Source organism: Arachis stenosperma, chromosome 7 (genome assembly GCF_014773155.1).
Source record: "Arachis stenosperma cultivar V10309 chromosome 7, arast.V10309.gnm1.PFL2, whole genome shotgun sequence".
In the NCBI taxonomy this organism is placed as follows: domain Eukaryota; kingdom Viridiplantae; phylum Streptophyta; class Magnoliopsida; order Fabales; family Fabaceae; genus Arachis; species Arachis stenosperma.
In genome coordinates, this window is record NC_080383.1 from 70,739,285 (window position 1) to 70,751,310 (window position 12,026).

Genomic DNA, 12,026 nt, shown 5'->3' on the forward strand with positions numbered 1-12,026 from the left:
GCCCTTTTTCTTAGATTTCTTTACAGCACCACTACCCTTAAGATATAAAATTCTGTCTTGAATTTCATTACTCAGATCGATACCAAAATACTAAAAAATGAAAGTTAAAAACATTCTATATCTAAGGAAAAATGGGAGTAATGGAGAAGATGAGAAGTTATCATAATAACTACTTTAGATGCTCAAAAATCCTTTAAGAACACCAATTAATTTAATAAAACGGGATTTAAGGAATTTTGAATTTTAAAAACAATGCAAGCAATTTTGAAATGACAAGTCAAATGAAAGTTGAAAAGAATTTGAAACTGATTTGACTTGAAGAATGATGAATACAAATACTCCCCTTTTTGGAGTATGTGATCAAAACAACCAATGAGACCCACTTCATAAAACAAAACAACTTTCTCTTGTGTTTAGTGGTGGTTTTAAAGAAACACATTTGACCACCAAGAATTTAGTTCAGTTCTAGATTCATTTAAAATTATCAACACATAGTCTAAACTTTATGGAACCTAGAGGGAGTCATCATCTGCTCAGTTTTGTCTCCCTGTAACCTGAGAGACAAAAACAACTAGAAAAATCTTTAAGCATATTTAATTCAAAAACTCAGCAATCAATAGTCCCTAAAGTAGTTCTCAATTTACAAAATCTATCTTCACATAGAGGTTTTGTAAAAATATCAACTAATTGATCCTCAGATTTCACAAATTGTATGTCAATTATTCCCTTTTGCACATGTTCTTTTATGGAATGAAATCTTACTTCAATGTGCTTAGTTCTTGAATGTAACACAGAAATTTTGTTTTAAAAAATTTATTGCACTCAAGATGTCACAAAACATAGGGATACTATTGACTTGCAATTTGTAATGTGCAAGTTGTGTTTTAAACTAAGTCAACTGAGAACAAGAGGAAGTCGAGATATATTCGGCCTTAACCGTTGACAGAGCAACAGTAGCTTGCTTCTTGCTTGACCACACATTCAAGGATTATCCAATAAAACAACAAATCCTTGAAGTACTGCTCTATTCACACGATCTCAGCAAAATCTGCATCACAATACTCAACTATACAAAATTCATTAGTTTTATAATACCATAAATGGAGGTTTGATGTTCCTTTAATGTATCTAATGATTCATTTAACAGCTGAAAGATGTGACTCCTTTGAGTTGTGATTGAAATCTAGAACACACGCCTGCACTATGGACAATATCCGGTCTAGATGAGGATAAATATATGAGAGATTCTATCATTCCTCTACACCTTGTTTTATCAACATCTTTTCATTTTTTCATCCTTTTCAAGTTTGGAATTTGGATGCATAGGTATACTCATTGGTTTGGAATTTTCTAAATCAAATTTCTTTACTAACTCCTTGGCATATTTACCTTGCTGTATAGAATTTCTACTAGGAGTTTGTTTGATTTGGAGTCCTAGAAAAAAATATTATTTTTTTCATCATACTCATATCAAACTCACTGATAATTAATTTTTCAAATTCATCACACAAGGCTTCAAGTGCCAATCCAAAAACAATGTCATCCACTTAAACTTGAACAAGTATGAAATAATCATTAGATTCTTTAATGAAAAGAGTAGTATCCGCAGTACCCTTTTGAAAGCCATTTTTCAATAAGAAAGAGCTAAGTCTTTCATGCCAAGCTCTTGGAGCTTGTCTCAAACTATAAGAGCTTTAAAAAATTGAAAAATATAGTTTGGAGGATCTTTTTTTAAAAACCGGGGGGTTGAGCTACATATACTTCTCTATCAATAAAGCCATTCAAAAAAGGCACACATAACATCCATTTGGAAGAGTTTAAATCCTTTATGGGCAGCATAGGCAATCAATAATCTTATTGCTTCCTTCTAGTTATCGAAGCAACTGACTTATCAAAGTCAATTTTCTCTTCTTGATCAAACCCTTGAGCTACTAATCTAGCTTTATTTCTAACAATACTACTGTTCATACCCTGACTCGAGCACTAGGCCTAGGTCGGCCAAAAGTAAAGGGACCGACCTCAAGGAGAGCCCTCTCGCCTCTGCCGACCTCTTCCAAGAAGGACAGACGACCATCAAAAGGCCCAAAGAAGCCCAATACAGCAAGGTCACCACCCACTAGAAGGCGGTTACCAAAAAGATAAGATCCTACCAATGAATATAAGATAAGATAAAGATCCTCCCTCCAAGGGAGGTCATCAGACCCTACTATAAATACACTGGAGCCCCCAGGTATAATTCATACTCTGATTATACTAAGGGATACTTTCTTAAAGCCCTTGCTAACTTAAGCATCGAAGTCTCTTGCAAGTACCACCACCCAATCCCTCACGAAGAGCTCGGATAGGTGGCACCTCAACACCATTAGGTCGGACACCGACGCTCGAAGAGGACCCAAACCTCACGTCCGGCCCGGACTCAACATTTCAGGTAACCCTCGGAACAACTACCATCCTCACCCAATATATTTTTAAAGATCCATTTGATACCTGTTACCTTTTTACAATTCGGATAAGGCACTAGAATCCAAACCTCATTTTTCTCAAAATGGACCAGCTCTTCCTCCATTGCCTTTATCCAAGAGGGATCTTCAAGTATTTTCTTTACATTTTGGGGTTCCACTTGTGACAGAAGAGTGAGGTTATTGAGTTCGGATCTCTTGAAAATCTTGTGGTAACTCCATGAGAGGGATCTTCAATGATGAATTCAGGTGGATGGTTCTTTAAGAACTTTCATTCTTGATTTTGGTGAGGTGATCTCAGGTTAAGTATGAATATGATCAGTTCCATTGAGATTTTCAGAAATCTCTGTGTCAGGAGGAGACAAAATAAAATTGTCTCCTAGATTCTGGTCTGCAAAATTGTGAACAGCATCTTCCATTGTAGGTTCAGATTTGTCTTTTCCTTGAATTCTATATGAATTTTGTGCAATCTCAGTTCCTGCATAATTTTCTCAACCACACTTGAAATAGAGTTAGAATCACAAAAAAATGATATGTATGGACTCCTCAATTATTCTATGTTCCTTGATGTAAACTCTATAAGTTTTATTAGTGGTTGAATATCCAACAAAGACACCTTCATAGGATTTTGGATCAAATTTTCTAATATTATCTTTAGTGTTTAACACAAAATATTTGCATCCAAAAGTATGAAATTACTTAAGATTGGGTGGTACTCATTTTCCAAAGCTCATATGGTGTTTTCTTTAAAACTTTTCTAATGATGATTTGGTTCAAAATATAGCTTCAGTCCAAAAGACTTTTGGAATTTCATTTTCACAAAACATGGCACTAGTCATTTCTTGAAGGCCTCTATTTCTCCTTTCAATAATCCCATTTTGTTAAGGTATTCTAGGACATGAAAAATTATGCAAAATACCAAATTCATCATAAAATAATTCAAAATCTTGATTTTCAAACTCTTTTCTATGATCACTTCTTATGGAAACAATTTTCAAATCTTTTTCATTTGGATAGAGTTGAAAAAGAAATGAAAGCATCATTTTTATGAGCCAAGAAAAAAAATCCATCCATACTAAGTATAGTCATTAAACACCACTAGGCTATAGTGCTTAACATCAAGATTTTGAGTATTTGTAGGACTAAAAAGATCAATATGTAATATTTTCAATGTTCTTTTGGTTGAGATGTCATCCTTGGGTTTGAAAGTGTTCATACCGTGGGTCAAGCTGTTCGACCCGAGATATCTGGCGATAAAGCGACCGACCTCTTCAGGTCAGACTATCCGACCTCTTCTCAAAGAGCTCGGCCAAATTGCCAGGAAAGCCCAGAAAAGGGCCCAAATGGAGGAACACGACCTAAATCCAGAACACAGCCCAAGCCTACAGAGAGAAAGGCAGTTCCCTTGAAGATAAGATGACCTCACTCAAAGATAAGATAAGATAACTAACTTATCTTATCTAAGAAGGTCACTCAACACCATTATAAATACACTGGAGCACCCAGGTATAACTCATACTCTGATTCTACTAAAAACCTACTTAATACCCTTGCTAAATTAAGCATCGGATTCCCTTACAGATACCCCCACCCTCCGAGGACGAGGATCAACACCGTCTACCAACTCTAAACAGGTCAGACACAACAGCTCCAACCAGTACAGAAGATCTCATCCGAGATCGACCTTCAGTTTTAGGTAACCCTCGAAACATTGGCGTCGTTGTCAGGGAACCTGGAAGTCATCCCATCGTCATGGCGAACAACCATGATAATGACCACAATTCAGACCTAGAGGATAGAATGCCGCACAAAGACGCGGACACTACACCAAAGGATACTCCTCAACTTAACAAAAAGAATTCAAATACGGGAGCCATGGAGACGCTTCAAGACCGTTTAAAATAGCTTGAAGAAGAAGCCTTACGTCAATGAGAGGCTGAAAAAGACCTATAGAAGGAAATAAGGCGACGCCGGGAATTTGAGGACAAACTCCTAAAACTCGAAGCCGATCTCAAGACCAAAGCCAACTGATCCCCTCATGAGGACAGCTCCCGCAAGGAACAAGATCCATTCACCAAGGAGATCATGAAGACCAAAATCCCAAAAGACTTTAAACTTCCAAATATGACTTTGTACGATGGCGCTACAGATCCCGGCCATCATCTCAGCAATTTCAGAAGTAGAATGTACCTCACTGACGCCTCAGATGCAGTTCGTTACAAAGCCTTTCCGACTACTTTAACAAAGACGGCAATTAGGTGGTTCGACAATTTACCTCCTAGGTCCATCTCGAGTTTCGACGACTTGGCCAAGAAGTTTTTGGCCAGATTCTCCATCCAAAAAGACAAGGCTAAGCACGCCCCAAGTCTATTAGGAATCAGGCATGGAGAACAAGAAAGTCTTCGTAACTACATGGAAAGATTCAACAAAACATGCCTGGACATATAGAACCTACCAACCGAGGCTGCCATTATGGGCCTCATCAATGGCTTACGAGAGGGACCTTTTAGCCAGTCTATATCGAAGAAATACCCCGCATCTCTAAACGAAGTGCAAGAACGAGCAGAGAAGTACATCAACATGGAGAAAAACTCTCGACTAGGAGAGACCTCAAAATCCGGATTCACCTCTCGGGATAAGGACAAAGAGCCCAAAAAGAAGGAAGATCGACATGGAGAAAAAATAAAAAAGTATCACAATTACACCCCTCTTCAGATGTCCCTTGTGGATGTCTACAAAGAGGTTTGCCATACTGAAAAAATACCTCCAGCTCGACCACTCAAAGGCAAAAAAAAGAGGAGGAAATCGGGGCGAATATTGTGAGTATCATCGCATCTGCGGGCACCACACCAACGAATGTTTTGACTTAAAAAACATTATAGAAAATCTAGTAAGAGAGGGGAAGCTAGATCGGTATCTGGCCGGCTGGGACGATAAGCAAAGAAAAATAAGAAGGGAAGAAGATGTCGGACGAAACGAGCGGTCACCTTGCACACTGGAAAGACACGTCCACATGATACACGGTGGATTTGCGGGAGGAGGAGTCTCCAAATCATCTCGCAAAAGATATCTTAAAGACGTATATCATGTCAAGGGGAAGGAGGAAGCACCCGACATTCCCGCGATTACCTTCACCAGAGAAGACGCATCCAGTATAATCTCAGGACACGACGATCCCATGGTCATCACTGTTATACTGGCAAATGCAAATCTCCATTGCACACTGATAGACCAAGGAAACTCTGCTGACATCTCATTCAAAACTGCTGTCGACAAGCTCGGCTTGGAAGAAAAAGAACTCAGAGCATATCCGAACAGCCTGTTCGGACTAGGAGACACCCCGGTTCAACCACTCGGATAAATCTCGCTACACACAACCTTTGGAAAAGGAAACCAGTCAAGAACACTCAAAATAGATTACATCATGGTCGACGTAAGTTCAACCTACAACGCCTTAATAGGTCGGACAACATTGAATCAGCTCGGCGCAATAGTCTCGACTCCGCATTTATGCATGAAATTCCCAACTGTAGAAGGGATAGCTACAATAAAGGCAGATCAGAAGATGGCGCGCCGCTGTTACCATGAAAGTCTAAACCTCAGAAGCAGAGGAGAAGAATTCCACACAATCGAACTCGGCGGAGTTCAGAGGCAGGAAGAACTCCGCCCACAACCCGAAGGTGAAATAGAAAAAGTCCAGATTGGGGAAACCCCGGACCAAACGACCAATATCTGTACAATCTTAAAAGGAGATATAAAAGAATCACTCATACAATTCTTATGAGATAACGTCGACCTCTTTGCGTGGAAGGCCGCAGACATGCCAGGCATAGACCCCAAGTTAATGTGCCACAAACTAGCAGTCTACCCAGGATCTCGGCCAGTACAACAGAGGTGTAGAAAGCTCGGACCAGAACGCTCTCAAGCTGTGGAAGAGCATATACAAGCTCTACTGGAGGCAGTGTTCACAAGAGAAGTCAAATACCTACTATGGCTGGCCAACGTTGTCTTGGTGAAGAAATTAAACGGGAAGTGGCAAATGTGCACCGACTACACTGATCTCAACAAAGCTTGCCCAAAAGATCCTTATCCACTCCCAAGTATCGACGCTCTGGTAGATGCCTCCTCCGGATATAAATACCTCTCGTTTATGGATGCGTACTCGGGATACAATCAAATCCCAATGTAACCACCCGACCAAGAAAAACTTCCTTCTTGACCCCAAAAGTAAACTACTGCTACATTGTCATGCCTTTTGGTCTTAAAAATGCCGGAGCTACTTATCAGAGATTAATGAATAAGGTCTTTTTGAATCACATCGGAAAAATCATGGAAGTCTACGTGGACGACATGCTGATAAAAACACAAAATGAAGGGATGCTATTGTCCAATCTGACCCAAGTATTCGACACGATAAGACGGCATGGCATGCGACTCAATCCCGCAAAATGCACCTTCGCAGTAGAAGCTGGCAAATTCTTGGGTTTTATGCTCACACAAAGAGGAATCAAAGCAAACCTAGATAAATGCCGGGCCAAACTCGATATGAAGGGTCTGACTTGTGTCAAGGAGGTACAACAACTCAACGGGAGGTTGGCAGCCTTATCCAGATTTCTAGCCGAATCGGCAATAAGGTCCCTTCCCTTCTACGCCACTCTAAGGAAGGGAAAGAAATTTGAATGGACAACGGAGTGCGAGCAAGGCTTCCAAGATTTCAAAAAGTTCCTGGGACAGCCACCTATCCTAACTTGGCCACGGGAAGGAGAACCACTCGTATTATACCTCGCGGTAGGAAGTCGGGCAATGGCCTCAGCACTAGTCCGAGAAGACGACAGTGGGCAACAACCCGTATACTTCATCAGTAAAGTATTACAAGGAGCCGAGCTGAACTACCAAAAATAGAAAAATTTACCTACGCTCTCATACTAACATCTCGACGACTCCGTCCATACTTCCAAGCCCACACCATTAGGGTTCGGACCAACCAGCTCATAAAAGGGATTTTATAGAAAACAGACCTGGCGGGCATAATTTTACAATGGGCAGTCAAGTTATCCAAATTCAACCTTCACTACGAAGCTCGGAAAGCCATCAAATCACAATACCTGGCCGACTTTATTGTCGAATTTACAGACACACCGGAAATCCCCACAGAATGGAATCTCTACATGGACGGTTCCTCAAATAAAACTGGAAGCGGCGCATGTGTGATAATCGAAAGCGACCAAGGAACCCAAATTGAACTCTCCCTTAAATTCAGGTTCCCTGCCTCAAACAACCAAGCAGAATATGAGGCACTGCTAGCTGGTTTGTAGGGTTTTTTTTAATTTGATGCTAGCTTTTCTTGCCTGACTTCTGAACTCTGATGTCATTTCGGATCAGCACGAGAGCATTAGTGATAAAGCTTCTCTTGATAACCTTCTGGTTATACCTTAAAGCCATCCTTTATTTTAGTGCGTCTTCTCTAATCCGATCTCGTTCTCAATCTTCTGGAAGGAGATCGAGCTCTTCCTTTTGTGCACGGGTATTGGCCTCTTCATTGTAGAATATGACCTAGGGGATTCTTCAGCAATTTCTATAGGAATCTTGGATTCTATCTTATAAGCAAGTCAAAATGGTAACTCTCCTGTCATGTAATGATGGGTTGTCTGATAAGCCCATAGAACTTGAGGGAGCTCGTCTGCCCATGCTCCCTTTGCTTCTTGCAATCGGTGTTTCAACCTAGCTAGTATGACTTTGTTTGCAGCTTCGGCTTGTCCATTGGCTTGAGGGTGTTTGATCGATGTGAATTGGTGCTTTATTTTTATATCGGTCACTAACTTTCTGAAGGTTGAATCGGTAAACTGAGTTACATTATCAGTGGTGATGGAGTGGGTTACTCCAAACCTTGTGATAATGTTCTTATAAAAGAACTTTTGACTTTTTTTAGTAGTGATGGTTTCTAGTGGTTCTGCCTTGATCCATTTAGTCAAGTAGTCAATCCCCACTATAAGGTATTTGACTTGTCCTGGAACTTGAGAAAATGGTCCTAGGAGGTCGAGGCCCCATTTTGTAAATGGCCATGGTGAGGTGACGCTAATAAGCTCTTCAGGAGGCGCAACATGAAAGTTGGCATGCTTTTGGCAAGGCGGGCAATTTTTGACAAATTCAGCCACCTCCCTTTGTAAGGTCGGCCAGAAGAAGCTGTCTCGGATCACTTTCTTGGCTAGTGACCAAACTCCCAGGTGGTTTTCACATATGCCGTTGTATACTTCCTCTAGGACCTCTTTGGTGTTGGAGGTCGGAACGCACTTCAAGAAAGGTGTAGATATCCTTCTTTTATATAGGACATTGTGGACCAGTGTGTGATTTTGTGCTTCCTTTATGAGTCTTCTGGCCTCTTTTTCATTCTCAAAGAGAACTTCGAATTTGAGATAGTTGACTATATGGGTCATCCACCCCAAATTTTGATTAGATATGGACATTACCTCCAAATGGTCTTCCCCTTTTGATTTTGATGGTGCTCGCAGGGTCTCCTAGATATGGCTTCTATTGTTTCCCACTGACTTGGTGCTGGCTAATTTGGAGAGGGAATCAGCTCGGGCATTTGATTCCCAGGCTATGTGTCGGACCTCTTCTTCTGAGAAGTGCGTTAGCTTCTTTTTTGCTTCGTCCAAATACCTTTTCATGGTGGGGTCTTTGCCTTGATATGTATCGTTAAAATGTGAAGTTATCACTTCAGAGTCACTAACATTATCATCTTTTTTACCCCCACTTCTTTGGCCAGCTTCAATCTAGCGAGTACGACTTCATATTCTGCTTGGTTATTAGAAGGTGGAAACTCGAACCTTAATGAAAGTTCTATCCGAGTTCCTTGGTCACTTTTTAGGATAACTCCTGCCGCACTACCAACTTTATTTGACGACCCGTCTACAAACAAACTCCATGTAGTTGGTCTTCCCTGGGTTTTTGTATATTCAGCAACGAAATTGGTGAGATATTGGGACTTGATGGCTGTCTGGGTTTTGTACTTTAAGTCAAACTCAGATAGTTCTACAACCCATTGCAACATCCGTCCGGCCAAGTCTGTCTTTTGCAGAATATGTTTCATTGGTTGGTTAGTACGAATCTTTATAGTGTGGGCTTGAAAATAAGGTCGGAGTCGTCGAGAAGTGAGGATAAGGGCATATGTTAACTTCTTTATCTTTTCATAATTCAGCTCTGCCCCCTGTAGGGCTTTGCTGACAAAATAGATAGGTTGTTGCCCCTTTACATCTTCACAAACCAAAGCCGAAGCTATAGCTCGCCTTTCTACTGCTAAGTACAATATGTGTTTTTCACCCTTAACAGGTTGGGTAAGTATAGGGGGTTGACCTAGGAAGGCTTTGAAGTTTTGGAAGGCCTGCTCACATTCCAGAGTCCACTCGAAAAGCTTCCCTTTTTCTGAGTTTGGAACATAAGGGCAGTGATTTCAGAGCAGATCCTGCTAAGAACCTGGATAGAACTGCTAACCTTCCATTCAATTGTTGGACCTCTTTGAGACAGGTCGGTCTCTTCATGTTGAGTATGGCTTCACATTTATCTGGGTTCGCTTCTATGCCTCTTTGAGTAAGCATGAAGCCTAAGAATTTTCCCACTTCTACTACAAAGGTGTATTTTGAGGGGTTTAGCCTCATCCTACGCTTCCTTATTGTAGAGAACACCTCAGAGAGGTCGGATAGCAGTGTTAAGTTCTCTTTGGTTTTGACGAGCATGTCTTCTACATATACTTCCATGAGTTCTCTCAGGTGGGAACAGAACACTTTATTCATCAGCCTCTGGTATGTGGCTCTGGCATTTTTTAACCCAAAAGGCATAACTATGTAGAAATAGTTGGCTTTTGGAGTAATGAACGGAGTTTTCTCTTGGTTCAACTTGTACATCAGGACTTGGTTGTATCCCGAGTAAGTGATGAGCGGATATTTTATACGCTTTTTGGTAGTGTTTTCATATAATTTTTAGCATGTTTTGTTCACTTTTTATTATATTTTTATTAATTTTTATTCAAAAATCACATTTATGGACTTTAATATGAGTTTGTGTGTTTTTCTATAATTTCAGGTATTTTCTGGCTGAAATTGAGGGACCTGAGCAAATATCTGATCCAGAGGCTGAGAAAGGACTACAGATGCTGTTGGATTCTGACCTCCTTGCACTCAAACGCGTTTTTCTGGAGGTACAAAAACCCAACTAGCGCGTTCTTAATTGGGTTGAAAAGCTAACATCTTAGGCTTTCCAGCAATGTGTAATAGTCCATACTTTGCTCGAGATTTGATGTCCCAAACTGGCGTCGCCAGCTAGAGACCCTTTTTTGGCGTAAAACGCCAGAACTGGCACCAAAGCTGGAGTTAAATGCCCAAACTGGCACCCAAGCTGGCGTTTAACTCCAAGAATGGCCTATGCATGTGAAAGTTTCAAAGTTCAGCCCAAACACTCACCAAGTGGGCTCCGGATGTGGATTTCGGCACTATCTGCACTTAGTTACTCATTTTCTGTAAACCTAGATTACTAGTTTAGTATAAAACCTACATTTAGAGATTCATTTGGTAACTCTTGACATTTTACATCTCATATTGTATCTTCAACGGCATGAGCCTCTAAACCCCATAGGTGGGGTGAGGAGCTCTGCTGTGTTTCAATAGATTAATGCAACTATTATTTTCTATTCAATCACGCTTGTTTCTGTTCTAAGATATTCACTCGTACTTCAATACGAAGAATGTAATGATATGTGACACTCATTATCATTATCAAATTTATGAACGCATGCTTGACAACCAGTTCCGTTCTATCTGAGCTTAACGTAGTCATTGGGCGACAGCTTGAGTGCGTATCTCTTGGGTTTCTAATCCATGAGTTTGACTTGCATCTCCTGACAACAGAGCATTCAAACTCATGAGATCAAAACCTTCGTGGTATAGGCTAGAACCAATTGGCAGCATTCCTGAGATCCGAAAAGTCTAAACCTTGTCTGTGGTATTCTGAGTAGGATCTGGGACGGGATGACTGTGACAAGCTTCAAACTCACGAATGTTGGGCACAGTGATAATGTGCAAAAGGATAGAGGGATCCTATTCCGACACAAGTGAGAACGGACAGATGATTAGCCGTGCGGTAGTTGTGCCTGGTATTTTTCATCCGAGACGAGAGATTCGACAGTTGATTAGCCGTACAGAAATCGTACCTGGACCATTTTCACTGAGAGGATGGATGGTAGCCATTGACAAAGGTGATCCACCAACATATAGCTTGCCATAGAAGGAACCATGCGTGTTTGTGGAAGAAGACAGTAGGAAAGTAGAAATTCAAAAGACAGAGCATCTCTGAACCTCAACCTGTTCTCCATTACTGAACAACAAGTATCATTCATTTCATGCTCTTTTATTTTTTACAAATGAAATAATTTTTATCACTAATCTACTTACTAAGAGTTACAGGATAACCATAGCTTGTTTTAAGCCGGAAATCTCCGTGGGATCGACCCTTACTCACGTAAGGAATTATTACTTGGACGACAGGTGCACAAAAATTACAATCACACTTTGTAAT